Source organism: Rattus norvegicus, chromosome 6, assembly GCF_021556685.1.
Source record: "Rattus norvegicus strain SHRSP/BbbUtx chromosome 6, alternate assembly SHRSP_T2T, whole genome shotgun sequence".
NCBI lineage: Eukaryota > Metazoa > Chordata > Mammalia > Rodentia > Muridae > Rattus > Rattus norvegicus.
Window position 1 is genome coordinate 104,154,966 of NC_141539.1, and position 24,274 is coordinate 104,179,239.

At 48.0% G+C, this 24,274-nt stretch overlaps 1 protein-coding gene across 2 annotated transcripts in view; it reads right to left on the reverse strand.

Annotated features, from left to right (window-relative positions):
- The window catches only part of Tmem229b (transmembrane protein 229B), a gene marked incomplete at its 5' end in the record, with an annotated part of 42,717 nt that extends 18,744 nt beyond the window's left edge, over positions 1-23,973 (reverse strand). For both annotated transcript variants that reach the window (NM_001434339.1, NM_001434333.1), the window contains 1 exon segment: positions 23,640-23,973.
- Positions 23,974-24,274: the final 301 nt, after the last annotated feature.

The window sequence follows — 24,274 nt, forward strand, 5'->3', positions numbered from 1 at the left end:
AAAACTCAAGTGTAACCAAAGAGGCTGATTCAACCGTGTTAGCCTGTTCTATAGTGAGACCAGCCCTCAACACTATGGATGTGTTAGGTCCCCAAGCATGACGACTTCCCCTCCCCGAGCTACAAACACAATTGGTGTCCGTATTCCAAGGGACAGGCAGTGTATCACCATCCCCTGGGAAGTGAAGAGGAGGTACAGGCACACTTATGGAGTCGGCAGATGTCCCCTCACTGCTCGGGGTTTGGCCTTCCACTTGGCCCTTTGCTCTGGGCTTGGACTCTGGCGGTTCCTGCCTCCTCCTCATCTCATCCCCACCTTCTCTCTCATGAAGGACTTCTTGTCCTGCCCCCTCCTGTCCCCTCATATCGCCCCTCACGTCTACCTTAGCAAGCCCCATCCAATCTTCCTCTTAACAAAGCACTGATTGCCCAACCAGTGCTCCTGGGAGTGTTTTTCCTGACAACTTCCCCACACAACCTCTTTCCTTTCCTTCCCAGGATGCTCATTGGCACCTGGTAGCTCCTGCTCGGTGCCTGAAAAGCTGGACAGCTGCTGAGCTTTCTAATTAGCCTCCTGGCTGCTGTCCCAGAGCTAGGCATGTGTTACAGTAAAGAGACTCCTTACCTCTCCCTCATCCATAATCCCCCCAGTGCAGATCCCGTCGCATCACAGCCAGGGGCTCTAGAAACCTCATGGCATGACACTGGCTGGCAAGCCACCTCCTGAGTCATAAGAGACTGGCGACCTTACAGCCCGACAGGAGAGACCGGGAATCTGGGTGGGCCCCGACCCTCCCATCACTATGTCTTTGAGAATACCTTAGTCTTCAGGTACAATGATGGCTCCTCAGAAAGAAGACTAGAGTTCATTTTTTGTGTTTTAAAAATACCATCCTGAGTGAGGTAACCCAGACCCAAAAGGACATGTATGACAGGAACCTAGCGTAACTGCCCTCTGAGAGGGTCCACCCAGCAGCCGATGGAAAGAGATGCAGAGATTCACACCCAAACAGTAGATGGAGCTCAGGGAGTCTTATGGGAGAGTTGGGAGAAAGACTGAGGGGCCCTAAGAGAACCAGGACTCCACAAGAAGACTAACAGTCAAACAACCTTGGGGACTCCTAGAGCCTGAGTCACCAACCAAAGATCAAGCACAGGCTGGACCTGGGCACAAAGATCAAGCACAGGCTGGAGCTGGGCCCCTGCACATACATAGATGAGCAGCAGCTTGGTCTCATGTGGGTCCCTCAAACAATTGGAGCAGGGGCTGTCACTGAGCCCATTGCCTACCTGCCTGCTATGGATCCCACATCTCTAAATGCCTTGTCTGGCCTCAGTGGGAGAGGATATGCTGAGTTGGCCCAGTCCAGCAGCAACTGGATGCGTGGGGTGGGGGTGGGAAGATAGGGGGCTGACATCCAGAGTGGGGCTTCCCTTCTAAGGGGAATTGGGGGGGGACTTACAAGAGGAGATATTGGGAGGAGATAAGAGCTGATATTGGGTTGTAAAATGAATAAATAAAAAAATTAATTAAAACAAAACAAAACCACAGCTAAACCTGCCCAGCAGTGTGGTTCAGTGCCCTGCTTCCATAACTAAGCCACCTCAGAGGCTTTCAAGCAACCACAGCCAAGCCCAGGAAATCTGAGTTCACAGTAGGCCAGGTACTGCATGCATGTGAATTAAGGTGATGCCCTTGCCCCTCCCGGCACAGACAATCCCCACCCCTTGTTGCAAGGTACCCAGAGCGCTGTACAGTGCTGGCTCAGACAAGCAAAACCCCTGACTGCCAAACAGAGATCCACTAGCTCGAAATGCCCCCTGCGGGCAGGCACTGGCTGCACTAACAACAGGTTTGTTAGTAAGCCGAGACAAAACAGATTGCTTTGACCGATGGTCTAACCTTCTATCTGCCTGTGAGCATAAAGAATTTTCTTTTTTAAGACAGGGTTTTTCTGTGTAACTCTGGCTGTCCTGAGACATGCCTTGTAGACCAGACTGGCCTCTAGCTTAGAGATCCACTTATGTTTGCCTCCCGAGTGCTGGGATCACGGCCACTGAACATTCCTTTTTATCTAGGCTAATATGATGGGTTTTCCATCACTGTCAATCAAGAAACTCCTAAGACAGGCATGAGGATCACACATCCACATATCCACCTGTACAGCTCCAGCACATCCTTGCAGACAGAAAAGGAAACATGGAGAGAGGTCAGATCACAAACTGGTGAGTTAAGCAGTATGGTTAATGCAAATCTCCCCTCTGGTCATTGTCTGGACCATAATCGGTAGAAAGGAAAATTTACTTTCCCTTTGCCAGCGACCTAGCAAATCTTGCCCATCTCCAGTAAACAGCATTCATGTGAACCAGAGATAAAACACATGCCATGAACAGGAAGTGTACAAATACATTTTTTTCTCAAAATTCTAATAGCAGCCATCTAATCGGATAGCCATTAGACATGTGAGATTATTTAAATGTTAGTGAGTAAAAGAGCATGAAATCGAAAACTTAATCTCTTAGGTGAACTCGCCACATTGCAAGTACTCAAAGCTAAATACGGCCCTTGTCTGCCATATTGGACAGCAGATGTGGAAATGCCACTGGGTGGCACTACTGTAGATTTGCTGACCCTGAGTTCCATTCCCCTGCTCTCAGGTATCTTGGCCTTCAGAACAGGCATCTGTGTTCTCTCGCCAAGTCAGAAAAGGTCAAGGTGACCAAGGCTAACGTTTGAAATGAAGGGAGGGTAACCAGAAGACAGTCATGGCTACTGATGAGTGAGGTCAGCCCTTGATTGTCTCGCTATAGCTCAGACCATCAGTAATGCTTTGAGTGCTGGAAATCATTTATTGATTTCTTCTGAGCCAGACAGCTTCTGATAGGCCAATTCATCTGACTCTACCCAGGTCTATGAGATGCACATAGGATCCACCCCCCAAACCTAATTTAGAAGGACGAAGCTCAAAGAGGTTAAGAGACTTGCTTAAGTTCACAGCTAAAAATTTGGAGGGCCAGGTCTCTACTCATACCTACCCAGCCCAACCCCTTCATGAAAGACAGAGGTCTTCATATAAGCGGGGAGGGTCTAGGAGGACTTGATTTGTCTATTTCAAGAGGCCGCTTATAGTTGATAACAGTTCCTCGAGAGCCACTGGACATTACCTATAGGCCCAGGACCTGCCAATCAAGCCTTGACAGATATCATACCAAAACCACAGGAAGGCCACAGTACTGTGACAATGGCAGAGGTCAGAAGACAGGCATGCCATATTTATCCTGGGCATGGTGCAAATGTATTTAAGGGAGCTTCCTGGGCCCTGGGCTCCTTGTCTCTGTATTCCCATGTTCTAGACAGCCCTTGAGGTATGTGTCCTCCAAGAACGAAGAACTTTGGCCGAGAGCAGCCTGAAGGGCAGGTCTACTAGAGTGAAGGGTATGAGGCTGACGGCTCACCTGTGGAACTGTGAACTCTGCTGTTTGCCCTCCACCTGACTCCGTCTGGCCCGTGTCATTTAAGGGATGGCACACAGGAAAGGTTGCCAGACACTTGGCAGAGCAGACTCCAGCCACCTCAGGCACCTACATCAAGAGCCATGAGCTCAGCACTCCCGCCCCCTCCCTCAGCTTCTTGCTGGACAGCTCCATCTACTGAGCACGGGGCCTTGCAACACGCTCGAATTATGGCTCCAAACAGCAGTTAGGCAAGAGTAATTAAAGGCAATGTTATCTCAGTCAGTCTCTCATTAGCCACATAATTAGACTGCTGAAAATAATTAACATTCCTTTTGACAAAGGAAACAGAGGACCCATTACATTCATTAAGGGAGCCTCAAGCCAGCCGAGGAAGCCGAGGGCTCCTAGTCCTGCCCGTGGCACAGCAACATTGGGTGACTCAGACCTGGTGGCAAGTCCTGCCTTGAGCCAGGCTGCTGGGGGAGCTAATGCATGTGACACTACATAACTCCATGGATCTGTTACGGACAATAATAACACACATGCGCACGGGGAGAAGGCAGCCCGGGGGAGGTGCAGGGCCGTGTCGGGGCTGGAGGCCAGCAAGGGCACACAGCTAGCTCCTCAGGGCCTGAGAATGACAGAAAAGACATTTTCTAGGAACAATTAAGCTGAGACAGCACCGGGAAACAAGAAGGAATCACAAGGCCTTTCTGAAGACAGAAGTCAGACGAGAATACGTTGAGGAGAATACCCTCCCCCCAAAGAAAACAATGACAAAGCAATAATGACAGCCGACATCCACACAGCACAGGTGACAGACATCGCTCCAAGGATCTGCCATATATCCTCTCACTTGCATAAATCCTATGCATTAGAGACTGGCATTGCTCCCCTATGTTAATGAGACCCATGGTTGCAGGAACTGTCTCCAGATCACGATGCCAGGGCTAGGCTGCCGATTCTCTGTTCCACTAGTGGGCCAATTTTTGGGGTCCATACTTAAAGAAGTGACTAGAAAATGTGAAGATGAGAAGCAAGGAGCACATGGTGTTCCTGCGAAACTGGACCAGCAAAGAGAACAGGAGGAAACGACTTAAAAACATGTAAGTAGGAGTTTGTTCTCTCCCCCACAGTGTGGCTGACAGGACTGAACTCGGGTCACCAGGCTTGGTAGCAGTGCCTTTACATACAAGCCATTTCATTAGCCCCAGAAGCTACTTTATAAAATGCCTAGCATGACACAAGTACTTAACAAGATTTTATAGAACAAAGCAAAAAGCAGTAGCCCCTGTCTCTTATACCAACCCAGGCCTTATCAGCGTGGGTTGCCCATAACTGACTGTCTCTCAAACGCATGCTCTAACGTCTGTTCAGAATTTCCATCCCCAACTCCACCTGGAACGTCTCTGTCTCTCATCTTTGTTTACCCACCTGTCTTTCAGTGCTCTCTCAAAGATTCCGATCTCATAGAAAAAGGAAAAAATTACTCTCCCTGGAAAGAGTCCACTACAATCCTTCTGACCCCCACACTCTTAAAGGCACCTATTTCTCCAGGGTCCCAGTGCTGGTTGAACTGTTCTGTGAGGTCACAACATTGACAATTCACAAGCTTCTTACCTTTTAGGAGGTTCAAGGCTTGTCTTGGTAGGCTAACGAGAGGCCTCCTTTAATACCCCACTGTGTGCAATAAAGCTGAGTAATGTCTGTAGTCACACTCCTGCACGTCCTGTGTGAACGACAGGTCAGCTTCTACTGATGGGAGAAGAATGAGGAAAACAGCAGAGAAGCCGTGACTCAGTGGGCCCAGGCTCAGCGCAACCTGGCTCTTTTGCATGGCCATGCCTTCAAAATGGCCCACTCGGTCCTACAGAGATTTGAACTCCCATTCTTTAGGTTAATCATAAATACCAGTAAACGCACAGTGGCTGGTTGGAGATCAGAGTGGAACAGACATGAAAGCAAGCCAGGAAGACGGATGAGACGGCCCCTCCAGGCACACGAACTCCACCCTGGGATTTCTATCATCTGCCAAAGTATCGCCATGAGTGCATTCTCTCCCTCCTTTGCCTTGCTTCTCTGCCATTTTTTCTTCCTTTCTCTTCCCAGGATCATGTGATCTGTATTCTAAGGCCAGAAGACATGGGTAAGCTTTTGGCACCATACCTACATGTCATTAATGCACTCTAACACCTGGCGGCTCCATAAGCCCCCAAACGTGGCTCAAGCTACTGGTAAAAACCAGGATCTTTGAGATTCAGGAACTTGCTAGTCTCACTCACACGGAGGCTTCCAGGACAGTCTCTCCCTTTTGAGATCTCACCTGGGCATTCTAGAGCAGAAACTCCATTTTCAAGACCCTCTACCATCCTCTCCACCAAATTCTAAAAGAACATCCCCTCACCCCGCCCCAACACATACCACACAGGTGCTATCCCTTCCCCAGGTTCACTGCCTTGCTCTGTGTGAGCTTTAAATAACACACAGCCAGGTGGCAGAGTCTTTAAAGAGGCTCACTGAGGGCAACAGGGGATGGGGCGAACTACCCATTATACAAATGCATTTACATAGTAATGCAGAGATTCTCACATGCATCTTGAACGTGCAGACCAGATGCTAAGCAGGCCTAGTATGAATGCCAAGGCACATCAGGGAGCTGGCTGTGTTTAAAACATAAAATCTTGGAAGGCTAAAGGTACAATATCAAAGCCCAAAAAACCAACAACCTATCCCCCTATTACAGTGCGTTTCACTGTAAAAGCGGGATCTCTGAAGTCTGTCTTATTCTCCACACATTACTGACATGTTCGTTCAACAATCACTCAGCACCTATTTGTCCCATCAGGTGTGTTCGTGCAAAGACCCTGGCCCAGGCCAAGGTTCTTGACACTTTATCGGGCACACTCCTACAAACAGGGGACACCAGAAAAAAATATCTAAAGAATGGGACTGGGGTGGGCTCAGTGGTAGAAAATTGTCTGGCATGTTTAAAGCCCAGTTTTTATCCCCAGCATAAGAAAGGGTCAAGAAAAAGACCTAATATCCATTCTGAAGGCTGACAAAACTCTTAGTCCAGCCCCATAGTGAATTAGGAATTGCGATCCTAATACTGGTAAGGAATGAACAGCCAGCACGATCAGCTAAGACGGCTGAGAAACCCGACCCCAGTTAGTGCAGAGCCATCATGGAAGATGGCCAGCAGGACTCCTGGGCGAGTCTCTAGAAGAGAGGGGTTGAGGATGCCACCCAGACTTCTGCCCCTGGCTATGGTGGTGCCATTCCCTGAGAGAAGGATCCAGGAAGAGGTGCAGTCTAGGGACCCACAGTAGCTCTGTCTCAGATGCTCTGTGTTTGAGGTGCCGATAGGAGAGTGCAAGGCTGGACAAGGCCTGGGCTCCTGTACTGTACCTCAGATTCCCGGGTCTTTGCATGCACGCACCTGATGTATGAATAAGTAAGCGAGTGACTGTCTAACGAGCATGTCAGGGTGGAGCACTGCAGTGGAGGGGCATGCTGGGGAGGATGGAGACATCTGAGGCTGGCAGAGGATGGGCCCTGTGAAGGAGCTAGAGGAAGACACTGGAAAGCATAAAGGAGAAGGAAAAGCTGAAGCAGGCATGAGAAAGGTCTACACACCACACACACGCACTCTTCCCTTTCTCCCCTCCCCCATCCTCATCTTGCCCCATCACTTCCTCCTTCTTCTCCTTCATTCTTTTTCTTTCCTTTCTCTCTCTCCCTTTGAATACAAAAGAAGTCTAAGAGAGTTTGAAGGCTAGAAAGAAATCAAGTGAGAGGGAGTCCTAGAGTGACCTGAGCTCCAGTCCCAGAGTAGGTAGGACACATGAGCTTTTTCAGTAGTAGTGGTGGTGGTGGTGGTGGTGGTAGAGGTTGTGGTGGTGGTAGTGGTAGTCGGGGTAGTGATGGTGGAGATGAAACCATCTTCATCACATGTGTATTGCTTGACTCTTCTTGACAGAGAAGACACACAGACATACAGAATGAAGTGTAATCTATGTAAGGTTATACAAACACTGTGATACTGTAAGCTAGACCTAGAGGCCAAGCAGCCAGTACCTACCTGGTCCTTGGCTCTTCCTCACCAGGACATAGAGTTGGAAGGTAGCTATCAACTCCATGGCAGGTGCCACAGGCTCTCAGAGGCTCCCACTTGCCAAAACGCTGCAATTTCTACCTGACTTTGGAGGGTTCTACAGAAAAGACACTCTAAATTATAATTACGATTAAGTATATAATGGTTTTTTAAAACAGAGTTTCTCTATATAGGTCTGGCTAACCTGGAACTTGCTCTGTAGACCAAGCTGGCCTCAAACTCAGAAATCCTCCTGCCTCTGCCTCCTAAGTGCTGGGATTAAAGTCATGTACCACCATTGTCTGGCTTTGATTTTGTTTTGAGGTGCTGGGAACTGAGGGCCTTATCATGCTAGGCAAGCATGTGACCATTACGTGACACGGTATGAGACAGACCCCCGTCCCTTTTGCATGTTTTTTATGTTGTCGCTGTTTTATTTTGGTTTAGCTGAGACACAGTCTCACTATGTATCATAGGCTGGCCTCCAATAGAAATCCTCTTGTCACAGCCTATTAAATGCTGGGATCGTAGGTGTCCGTCACCACACTCAGCACTCATGACTTTACTGGACGCTGCATTGACTAGGAATGCTGTTAAAATGTAGACTGAAAGGCTCCTACTTTAGGTTCTTGGAATGCTACCGAGAAACGTTCGTCATAATGGAGGATGACGTCAGTGCTCGGCAGCACCTTTCCTGGTATGGTGAGTCACCCACAACACACACCTGTATCTCTTTCCTGGTCTTTTCATTCTCAGTGGTTACTATGCAAAGGGTCCAGTTTCTGACTTCCAGGTGGTTATGACGAACCAATTACACACCAAACATATGATGCTGCCTGACAACTAAGTTCTCCCTTTATTTCTCTTTCCGGTTAGAGTTGACCATTTATACTGATTTAAAATAATGAATACAGAGGCAGCACATATGTTTGCACCTGCTGTACTCTCGACACTTGGGAGGCAAAGGTTGGAGATGCAAGAGAGTTCGAGGTCACCCTGGGGGACTGAACAAGTTCAAGGCTTAGCCTGAGCTAATCGAGACTATATCTCAAAAACAAGACAAAATAAAACCCCAAAAGGCCCAGTGTAGTCCTCAGGCCTATAATCCCAGCTACTCAGGAGACTGAGGCAGGAAGGGTACAAGTTTGAGACTTTCCTGGGCTACAAAGGAAGTTTAAGACAAGATTGGGCAACTTAGTAAGATCCTGCTTTAAGATAAAAATACAAAAGGCTTGGGCGGTGGTGGTGCATGCCATTAACCTCAGGGAGAGGATGGCAGACCTCTGAGGAAGGCCAGTCTGCTCTACACAGTGAGTTCTAGGGCAGCCAGGGCTACTAAAGAAAAACTGTCTCAAAACAAAAACCAACCAACCAAACAAGCTTAGCATATAACTCAGTGGTAAAGTACTGGGACCAAGCTCCAGTACTACACACACACACACACACACACACACACACACACACACACACACACACACAGGGTGGAGGGGCAGAGGGCAAGAGCGAGGGTAGGGAGAAAATAAACACAAGTAAGTAGCATCAATAATAACAACCAAGGGCTGGAGATGGGACACAATGGTTGACCACTGGCTTTGCACGTACAGTCCTGAGTTAGATCTCCAGCACTGAAAAATGCACAAAACTTTATGTTTATATAGGTAGGTCTGAATTTTATTCAAAGTAATTAGGAGGCCCTATAAACATGCTGACTTAAACAGGGCAACACTGTAGGTTGTGCTTTTAAAAGCAAAGAAAACTGAAATGCCAGGGGAACAAGAAGATTAGGGTAGATCCAAGTGATCTGTCCCACAGAATAAAGACAATGGTCTTTTCCTGACATAGACTGGAGCTGCTCCCAAGTGAACATTATGTGGACAATGTAGCCAAACTTCAATCGAGCCCCTTTGGCAAATGTTATTTGCTTACTGATTCAAGTTATACTCTACCTCAGCATTTCCCCCCCCAGGGCAATATGACAACAGAAAGATCAGAAGTCATCAGACGGGGCAGGGAAATGATAAATGGTTCAATGCCTGGAGGCAGGAGGCAGAGATTGTGCTTAGAGGAGGCCAAAGAAACAGGTGCCAGGCTGAGTCTCTTCCTTAATGGATATAAAGATGAGGACACAGCTCAGAAGACGGTGCTCAGGGATATTTATGGAAAACGCCATATCGTGAGGAATTGTGGCAGGATATAAGGACACAGAAGGGAGCAGCCTGGAGAACTTCTAATGGGTTAAAATGGCAGAGCCAGAAATACTTACAGCTCAGCTTCTTGAGAGGGGCTGATTAATTAATAGGAGAAGTGGCCCAACCTTCCACAGACCTGGCCACCATTTCTCAACATGGACAAAGTCAAGAGAGGATAGTTGATTTGTGTCTCTCAGAACCGAGGGATACATAGGGACCAAGTGGAAGGAGAAGAAAGAACCCACCTTGGGAAAGGTCCAGAAGCAGGACTTAACGACTGTCACTGTGTAACTCTGTGACCTAATCTCTCTCAATTTTCAAGCAAAAGAGAAGGGGAGCAGGAAGAGGAAGAAGAGGAGGAAGAGGAAGAGGAGGAGGAAGAAGAGGAGGAGGAAGAAGAGGAGGAGGAAGAAAAGGAGAAAGAAGAGGAGGAGGAGGAAAAGGAGGAAGAGGAGGAGGAGGAAGAGGAGGAAGAGGAGGAGGAGGAAGAGGAGGAAGAAGAGGAGGAGGAAGAGGAGGAAGAGGAGGAGGAGGAAGAGGAGGAAGAGGAGGAGGAGGAAGAGGAGGAAGAAGAGAAGGAAGAGGAGGAGGAGGGGGAGGAGGAGGAAGAGGAGAAAGAGGAGGAGGAGGGGGAGGAGGAGGAAGAGGAGGAGGGGGAGGAGGAGGAAGAGAAGGAGGGGGAGGAGGAGGAGGAGGAGAGGGAGGAGGAGGGGGAGGAGGAGGAAGAGGAGGAAGAGGAGGAGGGGGAGGAGGAGGAAGAGGAGGAAGAAGAGGAGGAGGAGGGGGAGGAGGAGGAGGAGGAGGAGGGGGAGGAGGAAGAAGAGCACAGTGATGCCTTCTATCATTTTGCATTGTCCGTGCAGGGTTGTTTTGTCTGTGTAATTTTTGCATTTCCCATGAGCATTTGAATCTACATTTTAATTTTCAAATATGCAATCAAACAGGAGTGATGGCTTATGCGTGTAGTTCCAAGCACTTGAGATGATAAGGCAGGAAGGCCTTGACGACACAGCGAGACTCCATTCCAAACAGCCAGTCTAAATAGATGCGCAGTCAACACAGCTGTAGTGGCCAATAAGCAAACTGATGGTCAGTACGAAGGTACATCACATCCCTTTGCAGATGAAGGAGCAGAGATGAGGTCTTGGGCTCCAAAGAAACAGCCAAGTATAGAAAATGCTTCTGGAGGCCATCAAGGTTACTCATGTGCGCTAACTATGCCAAGTGGGGAGCAGGGCAAAGCCTAGTCTAGCAAGTCTGCTCCACTTCATCTCAGAGCCACAGACTTAGTGGTCCAAGAGTCCTTCAGGGAATGAACTGGAAGCCAGGACCCGGTGAGGCAAGGAAGGCACTGGCAAGAGAGCACTGTAGCACATGATGGTCGTCACAGTACTTGGGAGTTTGAGGTTTCAAGTTCAAGGCCAGCTGGGGCTTCATAGCAAACCTCAGGCCCAAAACAAAAAGCATTTGCTTGAAGTCTAAAATGTAGAGCAACTTATAAATATAGATTGTGTGTGTGATTAAATATATAATTTACGTGTGCATGTATGTGTTCTGGAAACTGGAAGAGAATATGGGTCAAGTATCCGAGTACCAGGTCAAGATGAGCCACCTGACATGTGCGCTGGGATCTGAATTCTGGTATCGCACAACAGCAACAAGTATTCTTAATCACTGAGCCATTTCTCTAGCTACCATAAATAATATTTTTTTTTGGTTCTTTTTGTTCGGAGCTAGGGACCGAACCCAGGGCCTTGTGCTTCCTAGGTGAGCGCTCTACCACTGAGCTAAATCCCCAGCCCCCATAAATAATATTTTAATGCAACACACAAACACAGCAAACCATGGTCAACGGTAGCAACTGTATGGGAACCACGGTTAGGATTCAGGAGAAGTCAACAAAGTAGAGACTCCTCTGAAGTTCCATGACATTTAAAGAGCTCACAAGGCCATCAGAGCCAACAGCATCTCTGCTGAGAAACATACTACAGAACCTCAGGCCTTTATCCCACAGCCTTGGAATTTAGAATGTCTTAGGTTTCTGAAAAAGCAATTCTGAGCCAATTCCTATAGGCTAGGGAGGGCTCATCCCTTAGGGAAACCTCAGTGACATCTATGAACACTCACTGTGCTATGAGAATAGTCAGCAATGACCTTCTCGGTCCAGGTCTGGTCCCACTGTAATCAGTTAATTCTCCGTTTAGGGATGTTTCTATTTCATTGTAATCAAAGAGATCTGCAGCATAATGAGTATTAAATAGGTTTCTGAAAGGGGAAAGACAGCAGATTGGACCTGAAATGTTTGTCTTAAACTCACTCTGAAAAGAGTAAAACCTCGAAGCTCTCACTAATAATCACCCAGAGAGTATGATTTCTAGAGTCGGTCAAGTCCAGAATGAACATGGCATGAAATATTTCCCCAACTAATATTACACACATCTTCTGTATGCAAAGCTTGTGCAGAGTCCTGAACCCTCAGGATCCTCCCTAATGGAAAACAAAACGGTAATTAAGATGTGGTGGCTCCCAACTCCTGTAACTCTAGTTCCAGAAGATCCAACCCCCTCTGACCTCCACAAGCTCCTATGTCTAGTGCACATACATACACATACAATGAATAACATACATACACATACAATGAATAAAAATCATAGACTATTGCAAGTTGAAGGGACCTAATCCCCACCTCCATAAAGATGAAAAGACAAAGGTTTAGAGAAGCCAGGGCTTTGTATAAGTTAGCAACAGGCAGTTAGTGGCTTTGATTGCCAACCTCATATTCACTGCCCTTGGTGTGAACGAATGCAGTAATAATAATGGAATGACAGGAGGAGTTGAAAGAGACCAGCAGACGTGGTTTGGACCTAATATACCCCTGCGCTGAGTTCTAATGTAGACAGCCAGCCAGACGAAGGCCCTGAAGCCAGCACATCCACGGGAGGCAGTGACGGCACAAGCTTGGCAGGTCACCTGGGCAGGTGGGTTAGACTCTGCGAAAAGACACAGATGAGGTTGTTGGAGTAGGGATGCTGGGAGGGGAAAATGCAGAGAGCCTCCAAGCCAGAGTGAGGGAGTAAAAGTACATCCAAAAGCATCCTCTGTCGATCATGAGTGTCATGTTCATGACCCCTCCCTCGTGGGAAGCAGAAGAGTACTGTGGTTTAAAGATGCATGCTCTGGGGTCAGATTTCCTCCAGGCCAATCCCAACACCAATGCAAACCGACTATGTGACCTTAGACAAATTGCTTTAGCCTCCCTTTGCCTCAGTTTATTCATTTGTAAAATAGAGCGAGCCCAAGCACCTCCCTCATGGGGATTGAGAGTGCCCGCTCATTGTACTGAAACCAGCACTTAGCACGACAGCCGCCACTTAGTGTTGAAAGGTGGCGGTTTCTAGGGAACCCCAGCAGATACCCACGTCTGCAGAGATGCAGATCTCCTTTATGAAATGCATATGACCTAGGCACATCCTCCACATGTTTTAAATCATCTCTGGGTTGCTTGCCATACATAATAAATACTATATAGATAGTAGCTGTGTTGCATTGATTAGAAAATAATAGCAGGAAAATGCTATACATGCTTAGTAAAATTCGGTAATTCTCTTTCCTGAATTGTTTTGATCAGCGATTGGTTGAATCCATAGATGTGTAGTTGGATATAGGAGTACCTTTGGATATAGAGGATGACTATGTAAGAACTCAATAAAATGTTCATTATTCTCATTAACCTGTTTAGATTAGCTGAGTGTGTGTGTGTGTGTGTGTGTGTGTGTGTGTGTGTGTGTGTGCATGTGTGTGTGTGTGTACATATTCTTGTGTATATGTGCAGAAGTATCTGTGTAGAGGCCCATGGGTTGACATGAAATCTTCCTTAGTCACACTCCAACTTATCTTTGAGAGAGAATCTCTTACTGACGGGCACTCTGATTCAGCTAGGCAGCTTGGCCAGCAAGCTCCAGGGATCCACTGTCTTGTCTTTCTAGTGCTGGGATTATAGATATGTGCGGTGGTGCCTGGCTCTCACACACGTTCCGGGGATCTAAACTCAGATCTTCGACCTTGCATGGCAAAGCATCCAAAGGAGTCACCTCCCCAGCCTCAAACACACAGGCCTTTTCTCTGTCTTTAGTTTCCTGAGTGCTGAGTACGTACAACTACATCTAACTTGACAGTTTTTTTTAATTATATGTATGTATCTGTGACTTGCGTGGACATGTGTAAATGATTGCAGTGTTCATGGAGGTCAGAGGCGTTGGATCCCTGGAGCTGGGCTTGTTGAGAACAGAACTGAGGACCTCCAGAGGATCAGCACAATCTGTTGCTGCTGCTGTTGTTTTCAAGACAGTGTTTCTCGTGTAGCCCAGGCTGTCCTGGAACTTACCCTGTAGATCAGGTTGGCCTTAAACCCATGGAGATCCACCTGCCTCTGCCTCCCCAGCACTGGGATTATAGGCATAAGCCATTATGCTTTCTAACTACTGATCCATCTCTCCAGCCCTGATAACTTATGATCTTAAGGAAATACATATAAAAAGATATATAACTAAGACATATAACATATATAATACATATATATATATATATATACATATAACTAAGACACAAAGATACAAAATATATGTTGTTCTCCAGCGTGATACCGGTCAAGGATGGGTGTTTTTTAAAAAAAGAAAAGAAAACAAAGTGTGCACGATCCTTCCTCACACTGAGGGCTCAAATGGTCAGGATAGGCAGACACTGAGGAGCATGTACGTAGAGGGCTGGAGAGTGTTGCTCCTGGGCTGTGTCCCCATCCCACCACCAGAATTTTCTCTGAGGGCTGGGTGGGAAGAAGAGCTGCCACAGGACCACTCAGGAAACTTGATGTGTGTTCCTTACAGGTGAGAAAACAGCAGGTAGAGATGAGCAGTCGGTGAACCATCAGCTGCTGGAAGAGCGAGGCAGGCTGCTGAGCTGGGAATCAGCCTGTACTTCAGGTCCACTGCTCCGAAGGATGTGGGATTGGTTTCTAGAACTAACATGAGTGGGTGGGAGGAGGGCTGGTCCAAAGCACCTACATGGACAAACTAAAGGGACGCAGTGGACAGAGACTGGAAGTAAATCACTGGCTTCGGGAGCCCTAAGGCAGGAGCAATAATATGGAATGAAGAATCATTTTCTCTCTTTTATTGGTTTGTTTGTTTTGAGACAAGGGTATCACTTTCTAGCCTAGGCTATCCTGAACTCACTCTGCAGCCCTCACTGGCCTTGAACGTGTGGTAAACTTCTTGCTTCAGCCTTCCCAATGCTTGCCCAGAGATAAATTTTCCATTGTGAATATTGCAGCAGCTGGGAAAAGAGTGATCTCTAAGAAACCCATGAGCATGACCACAAGAGAAAGAATCAGCATTAAATGCCTGTCAGACCTAGAAACAGTAATGCCAGCCGGAGGACATCGGTCCTTTGCAGTTCAGTGACAAAGATGTGGATGTATGAAACTCTGAAGTGAGGCCATCCTTGTGACTTAAAGTGACTACAGGACCTTCTACTGCCCATGAACAGCCGGAAAACTTAGAAAGCCTGACTGTTCATGGGTAGGGAAAAGAGTAAAATCACCGAGTGAAATAAAGGCAGCCTGGGTCACAGAACTATTCGTGAATAGCTGTTAAAATAAAATGTCCTTGTAGTTAAAATGGCCTCTCATAGAGCTGGAGGGTGCTTAAGAGCACTGGCTGTTCTACTAAAAGATCAGGTTTGCTTTCCAGGACCCCCAGGGCAGGTTATAACTGTCTGTAACCCTAGTTCTAGGGGATCCAATGTCTTCTTCTGGCCTTCATGGGCTCTAAATACATGTGGTGCATAGACATATATTCAGACAAAACATTCATACACATATTTTTTTAAAAAAATAAGCCTCTCACACCCTCTGAGGCATGGTGATCACTATTAGAAATAACTAATAAGAGGGGGCTGGAGAGATGGCTCTGCAGTTAAGAGCACTGACTGCTCTTCCAGAGGACCTGGGTTCAATTTTCAGCAACCACAGGGTAGCTTACAGTTTTGGTGTCTGTAACTCCAAAACCTGACAACCCTCACACAAACATACATGCAGATAAAACACAAATATGTATAAAATAATAAATTGTTTTAAAGGAATAACTTGAGAAACAGGGAGCAAAGAGGGAAAAACAAAGTAGGCAGGAGTAGAAATGATCAGTTTGGTGGGTTTAAGAGGAGCTCACTTGCTACTCAACTGTGAGTATAATAAAATAAAAACCAGAGGATGTATAAGGAAGAAAGAATGGGTAGATCCTTATATAAATGACCCTACTCAAAGGAGATCCAGATGGTCCAATTCCGTGAACAAAGAGGCCATGATGTCTAATACCCTGGCTGAGTTCCTGGTTTGGTCTTGTTCCTTCAGGCAGAGGTAGGGCAGCAGGAGAGATGAGTCCTCCCAAGCACTGTGCTACCTAGGAGGTTTCAGGCAAAGTCTTGAAGTCCTGAAGACCTAAGAAGCAGGAGGAGGAGGGAGAGGAGGAGGAAAAGGAGGAGGGGGAGGAGGAATAGGGGGAGGAGGAATAGGGGGAGGAGGAGGAGGGGGAGGAGGAGGAGGGGGAGGAGGAGGAGGAGGAGTCATCCATAGAACTCAAAGGCAGAATATAAAATGCCTACAAGGCACAGCTGTGCTGGAGCTCTCCCTGGAGGCTGCTCTAGGGCTATGAGAGGACAAAGTGAGGTTTCAGAGAAGGCACAGGGTATTTACCATGCTGCAAGGAGTGGAGTGAGGAAAGGTATACAAATGCCACCCCTCCACTCCCTCAGTAGGACAAAGAGGAACACCAGTCCTGTTACCCCTTCACTAGAAAGTTCTTATTCTAGCTCTGGCTTTGTCCATTAACTTCCAGTATGGCTTCATTCTCCTTCCTCTCCACCCCAGCTTCCTCAACTCTGACTTCCATCAGTTCCAGAGGAGCTGAGTCCTCCCTGAGAAAGGCCAGAACCATCCCCAGAACACTGGATTACCCAGCATACTTCTTAGATGAAAGGCTACAGACAGTCTCATCTGGCAATCCCTATTTTATACACAAGGGGACCCAAACCCTCAGAAGTTACATCCCATGTACAGCACTGAACTGAGTCCAGAGCTCATCTCCTTGTCCCTACCATGTGATTCTATCAAATAGCTTCTCAACAACTCTAATACGGTCAGCCCCCTCTCCTAGGTCTCCTTCATAACACTCATTTCTTTCCATAAATGCCCCAAATGATGTAAGAGACATAAAGTCGAATGGTCTAGGACTGAGGATAATTACCACTGAAGTAGCTTGTTATCTCTAATCAGAGTAAATCCTTGCACAGAACGGAGTAACCTGATGGATTTAGAGTAATCTAATGACTATAAGGTAAACCTATTTTTTCCCAGTGCTGGGGATTGATCCCCTGGTCCTCATGTATTCTAGGCAAGTTCTGTGCCATTGAGTTATATTCCAAACCCTAGTTTAACGTTTTCTATGCTTTGCAAAGCATATCTGGGACTCAAGCATATTCAAGTCCCCCAGACATATACTGATGGTCAAGGGAAGGATGGGCTTGGAGGACAAAGACTACAGTCAAGAATTTGCTAATGTGAGCTGCTCTGTCGAGCAGGAGGGTAACAGAAAGGAAAATGCTACCCAAGAGCCTACCAAGCAAGAGGAAAAATGTTAGTATCAGAATGAAATGGGGTTTATAAGATTCATTGCTATTCCAAGCAGAAAGCCTGTTCCCTTTATAATAACTTCCAGGCCATCTGGTCTACTTCCCCACTGCAGAGTACAGATTTCCCCCTCCTTCCTGAATACTCATGAGGATGTTAGTTTTCAAGAATCTGTCCTTCCATCTTCCTTTAGCTGCCATGTTTAATCCGCATCAACTCTCTATACACTCACACCACCTCCACTGTCAGTCACTCATCAATGTTTGTTCTATCACAACCAATCCAACACTCACAATCAGCAGCAGAATCAGCCCTCAGCTCAAGTCCCAGTCTGAACATTTTCTAGCCAGATGACATGTGTGATCGTTCTTGCAGAAGCTCAGTTTTTCCAGCTGTAAAATGGGGATAATCAATAGTAGCTTTCTTAGTGGTATACAGGAGAACAGAAAAAGAGTACTTAGCCCAATGCCTGGCAGAGAGTAAGTATTCAATACATGGTGACTGTTATTCAATACTGTCAACTGTTAGCACTCTGACCACTGAAGCAATTTGAAATTTCATATTAAGTCTCAGAGCACTGAAATGGGTCACCCAAGGTCAATCAGGCAAGTGGGATGGGGAGTGTTCTCAGATTTCCTGATTTTGGAGTTGTTTCTTTAAAATGATGTCATTGTCCAGTGACCTAGAAGTCGGTGTGTCGGATGACATCCAACTATCACAGCTGGTGATTTAATAAGTACTTTCACATGTCAGGAACTATGCAGGCATACGCACTTATATTAGGTCAGTATAAGAAGGTCACCTCATTGCTTTGGGTAAGCAAAAAAAAAAAAAAAAACCCTCTGGATCTGCTGCTTATGCTGCCCCAAATGATAGCAATAAGTATTGTTCATATTTGTTTAATGATGTAGATAAAAGTGTGCCCAATGTCCAGGTTCCTTAGTTCTGACTTTGGAAGTGTGTGTGTGTGTGTGTGTGTGTGTGTGTGTGTGTGTGTGTGTGTGTGTTTTAATTGGGAAAAAGAGGCAGAGGGATCCTGAAGACTAGGGAGCTTAGGAAGTAACATGGAGACAAGTTAAGGACACAGCTAGACAGACAATGGAGGTTGTACATGTGCTAAATACAGATGCATGATCCTCCCTGGGACTAACTCTCAGAGTATTGGAAGGTGCTATGCAAGCTGCTAAGGGGGGAAAGCAGTCAATATTCCTACCCAGCTGGAGAGACTAAGAACCACAATGATGACTGGCCTGCCGAGATACCCCAATGGTGCAACAGCTGTGCTTTAATCTTGGGAGGTAATCAACAGCTATCTAACTGGACTTCAAGCCTGCGTAAGAGGAAGGAAGCCATGCTAGGTGGTGCAAACTAACCAAATACTCATGGCTAGAGAGGTCACAGGCCCTAGAGCAGAATCTACCTCCGCCAGTTTCCTAAGCCAGTATAATTTTTAATAGTAAGCTAAATGCTTACTATTAAAAATCTGTAGGTATAACTACAGATAAGTGTAGCTCTTGCCCCCCCCATCAAAGAAACTCCTTTCTGAAACAGATGAAGACTATTATGGAGACCCACAACTGTCAGGAGTAGAGAATAAATGGCTGAGAAGGTCCCCATCCCCAGTTGATACATCTACAACACAACCCCTAGACCTGAGTGTCAGAGGAAACCACTGAACAGGGTTTAAAAAGATTTTAAGAGCTGGAGTACCAAGATGTCTGCTCCAGATATGACAGGGAGGCTGCGCCCAGGAAATCTCAGCAACAAAGTTGCCTCTGCAAGACCTGGAAGATGGCAGCACCAGTTGGCATACAACATGGGTGGAGGAAATTTCATAAGATCCCACCCACAGGCAATCATCGGCTGCTGAGAGAGGAAGAATTGGTTTTCTTTAGGGATGAGCCCTATGATTTATCCAAACCTAAGTGGTCAGCCCTAACTACATCTACCATGAGCAAAACTACATAGACTCCGTGTGTGTGCGTGTGTATGCGTATATGTGTGTGTATATGTATGTGTGTGTATGTGTGTGTGCGTGCGTGTGTTTGCGTGTGTGTGTATGTGTGTATGTGTATGTGTGTGCGTGTGTGCGTGTGTGTGTATGTGTATGTGTGTGTGTATGTGTATGTGTGTGCGTGTGTATGTGCGTGTATATGTGTATGTGTGTGTGCGCGTGTGTCTGCGTGCGTGCGTGTACACATATGCACATGCGTGCGTGTGTGGAAGGTTCAGGGTAGAACCCTCTCTCTGTAGCCCTCTGTCTTTTGGCTGGCATCTCTAGACTTGTGGCTGCTATCAAGGCCCTACTGAAACTTCTCTTATGAAGATGGACCAGTCTAGAAGCTCGTGTGGCAGAGGTGCCTCCTAAAAACTGAAACAGTGAATGGACAGACCTGCTAGAAGCCATCTATCATTTGAGCCCACCTGCTAAAGCAGTCTGCAGTGGATGATCCAATATGTCCCAAATGCGGGACCTCGGGAGAGAAGAGGTGTGACAGAGATGCTCTGACTTACTAAGTCCCCTTACCAATTAGATCTTCTAATACTACTTGGCCAGTGATTGCCAAGATTCCAGAGGAAAGAGCAGTGTCAAGGCCCAATTTCTGCCCTAGAGCCCAGACCTACAGACTGTTTGCTATAATATTAATGTTGCTGATCTTCTACAACACCGGCCATGATAGACAGAAGCTCTCGAAGTCCCCGGAAGCCATCAGAGGAAAAGAAAGGGAGGGCTCCAGAAGTTCAGAGATGCAAATGGCAATGGCTGTGTCCCCGGACTAGACCACTCCCAATCCCATCACAAAACTGTCAGCACTGGAAAGGGATAGAAAGCTTCCTTTGACAACCATTCTCTGAAGGAGCCGAGGGCCAGCATCACTCTACAACTTCAACACCACTAATCTTACAGGTAGAGGAACTGATGTCAACATGAACCTTAGGCAGAACCTCTGCTTGGAGGCAGGCAGGAGCCCACCTCTGGAGCCTAATTCATGTGAGCAAAAAGAAGCAACCGGGCTCTCCACATTAGCCAGAGAATTAGCAACTCACTGACCCAGCCTCAGTTTCATGGTGAATATGGGTGCCACGGGAAGAAGCCACTTCACTTCCATAAATGGCAGCAGCATGGAGCATCCCATAGCTTGATATGAGGCAGATGTAATTTTTTTCCCAGTTCCAGTTGGTCTGGAACTCTATATGCAAACCAGGCTGCCTGTACCTCCTAAGGGCTAGGATTAGGCACTTGTCAACCATGCTTGAACCAAACCTACAGCACCCAAACCCCCTTCTAGCATCTTGGAAAAGTTTAACCAAGAATGATAAGACCAGAGATTCTAAACCTTCTCTAATCCCAGAAAAGGAATGTTAGTATAGACCAACCATCCCGGGGTGGTGAGTGACTTGAAGACCAGGACCAAAGCATGCAGCTTCTGTCTCCTTCCCCTCAAACTCGCTTACACTCTACTGTTCAAAAACAGACTGGTTTCCAAAAGGCAGGGAGGGAAGAAGCAGAAAATATGGCCCGTTTCAGATGATCTTAATCCCTTTCTGGATTCCCTCCTTGGCCAGGTTTGAACAAAAGGAGCTGAGGGTGCCAGGGCAGAAATTATTCACACTTTAAAAGGAATGTTCTTGAATTAAAAAACAAAACCGAACCAAACACCCACTAAAACCCAAACCACCTTGTTTGTAATTAGGGGGTAGAGAGAGTGGAGAGAAGGGGGGGTTAAAGGGCGCAAATTTGAGAGCAGTTGAGTGAGCAAAGGGAGGGCTAGCTATCCTTTTTCTCCCTCAAGGACAGCCAGATCTGATACGGCTGCTGCTGCTAAACCAAGCTACCTCACTTTACTGCTCTTAGCCAGCTCTCACTCTCTCTCTCTGTGATACCAGAGGCCCCCACATCATCAGAGACCCTTTGCAGAGCTTCCAGGGAGACTGCCACTAACACCCTGGTTTGTCATCTCCTTTGGAGAGCTCGGAGATGTCCCATCAGCAGCGGCAGACAGAAAATACACCCACTGCCTGTGTACTATAGCAACTTTTCTGATAAAAACGACACTTTTAAAACTAACACTGGCCTTTCCCTATCGCAAAAGCTGTAATTTAGCCCTTCCCTGTAAAACGACACTTTCCCCCTTTTGAAACAATCCGCAAACTGGAGTCAACTGAAACAAATGCAGTGTAAGACTCACTAACTCTTCTGAGATCTTTCAGTCGAGAACTCCAGGCTCTTGAATCAATTTATAAATGTAGGAGATCAAGTCCCACTGCTTTCAAGAGAGCCCACACTCTTACCTCACAGACTGTGTCTGAAGAACAGTCAGTCCCTAGAAAAGCCTTCTTGTACCCTTTCCGCTGGAGAGGTCAGGCCACTGTGCACTATCCTCAGCTTGTGAACCAACAGCTTGGGATAAACCCAACAGGGACTGAGCCATAACCAACTGAGCTAGCCCATGGAGGACCTCCACAGAAGTAGTGCTGCCTGTGTTGACTGAGATAGCCACCTGAGCTAACCTGAGCCACTTTAGTTTCCAGGAGCACAGCTGGAACACTCAGCCACTTCCTTCTCTCCTGTGATCCCTTACAAGTCCTGGAATCTCCCTTGATCCTATCTTGGAGTGGCCAGAAGCAAGACTAAATGGACTAATCCTTTCTCTCCAAAGACCAGCGTTCCGTCACCCCAGTGCCTGTTTGTTTCAGAGCCCAAAGTCTCAGAAAGGGTAAAGAAGGCTCATCTCGAGCCCACCCCTCACGTCTCTAAACCTAGTTCTCCATGTTAGACACATCCTTGGTCCAGCCAAATGTGTCATTAGCTCCTTCACAGAGATGTAAAAGGGTCACCCAGGAGTACAGAGCCTACCGTGCCGCCAGTCTCTGGTCAGATCATACACAGAAGCAAGTGTAGCTCTACCCTGCAACCAGGTAAATGACAGGAGCTTCTGGATGGCTGCGCTGCCAAAGGACAAGAGCCAATGGTCATCCACATGCCATCTGCAAGCTGAAGGAACCTGGTGCCCGGAGACACAGATTGGGAATTGGGGTCTTGGAACCTGGCCCATTTGTCTTCTAGAGAGAAAGACCCCATACCATTTGACCCCTCTCTTTGACCCCTCTTACTATTACAGAGAGAGAGAGAGAGTGTGCGAGAGAGAGAGAGAGAGAGAGAGAGAGAGAGAGAGAGAGAGAGAGAGAGAAGCTTAGGCTTCTGAGGATCCCAGTGTGATGACCATTTGTTATTGGGGTGCAGAGAACACTCAACAGTGGGTAGGCAGAACCCCAAGGTTACACTGGTATGCAGCTTCCAAGGGTCCTTCAGTGAGCATCTAACCAGGTTTGGAACAACCTGACACCACAAACCCTGTGCCCGAAGAGATCATACACCCCACCTCCGAAGAAACCCCAGGAAAGAAAGGAGAAATGGTGAGGGAAAGAGGAGAAACGGGTCAGTTTCTGACTGGTCATAGAAAGAGAGAAAAGAAGACAGCTGGGAAAGACGCCAATACCTCCCTAGCCTTGCCCGAAATAGAGCTACATGGCTCCCCATCTCAGCCCTCCAGAGATGGAGAATGCAGATGAAGAACCAGCAGCCAGGGGCTGGGCACTGACCTAGGCACCCACCAGAAGAAAGAATGCGAAGGTGTGCAGCCCACCATCACCCAGTTCCTTCATGGCCACGGAAGAGAAGGCAATAGGTCATTTTGACGGGGATCCTTCCCCAACCCGCAAAGTCAGGAGGGTCCTTGGTTCCCATTCCCAAGACCTGGCTCTCCAGCTTCCATCCAGTCTGGCGCCCCCCTCTGTCCTATGCAGAGGGCCTCGGGGTGCACTCCACTAGGTTAGGGAGGAGGTGTCAACCTTCAGAGGACTCAGATCCTCAGTCGAATCTTTCACCCTCGCCTCAACCCCGCACCCCTTTGTTTCAGGCGAGGAAAGTTGCCAATGTGCACCCATTTCGCCAACACGCCCCCCTGTGCGCCCATCCCCCGCAGGGAATCCAAGCTCAGACACAGCATCTAATCTGCAGCTCGCTCTCCAGCCCCAGCAGTCGCTCCGAAACCGAAAGCAAAGAGGAAGCAGGATCTGGTAGTGTCCCCGCACGGGGTCTCCGGGTCTTCCCCATCACCGCCCCATCACCCGCGCCCCCGCGCACCGCGCTGCCCGCCCCGCGCAGACACCTCTCTCCGCGGCCGAAAGGCCTCTCTGCGGGCATCTTAGGCACCTACCGGTGCGGGGCCGGGGACGAGGGTAGGGCAAGGCAAGGCAGGGTCGGGCGGCCGTCTGCCCAACGCAGGTGCGGCCAGGAGCGCGGTCTCACCGGCTGGCTCCGGCTCCTCCTCCCGCGCCGGGACTCGGGGCGCTCTCCTGCGCCGCCTGCTCCCTGCCCCCACGCCCGGCGCTCGGGCTCCCCCCGCGCCGAGTGACCGGACAAGCCTCCCCCACGCCACCCGCCCGCAACTATTCCCGCATCGAGTGTCCGCGGCCGCCTGGGCGGCGCGGGGCCCGGGGAGCTGCAGCCGCTGCTGCCCCACGGAACCCAGCCCCAGGCGGCGGCGGCGGCACTCACCCATAGTACGGATGCGGTGCAAACTGCACATGCTCGCTTCTGACAGGCGCTCTGCCCCCGGCCCTGTTTAACTCCTTCAGCGCCCGCGTGTCCGCTGGGCCGGCTGCCCCCGCCAACCCAGAGGACTCCCGCCACTCATCCTCAGCCTGCGGTCAGCCCTGCCAGGACTCCGCCTGCAGCCCCTGCGGCTCAGGTGGCTGCTATAAGGATTCCGTGGCCCTCCCTGCCATTCATTTGTGGAGTAAGGGTCACCTCCGGATTGTAGGAATTGAAGGGAACAGGTTACAGAACATT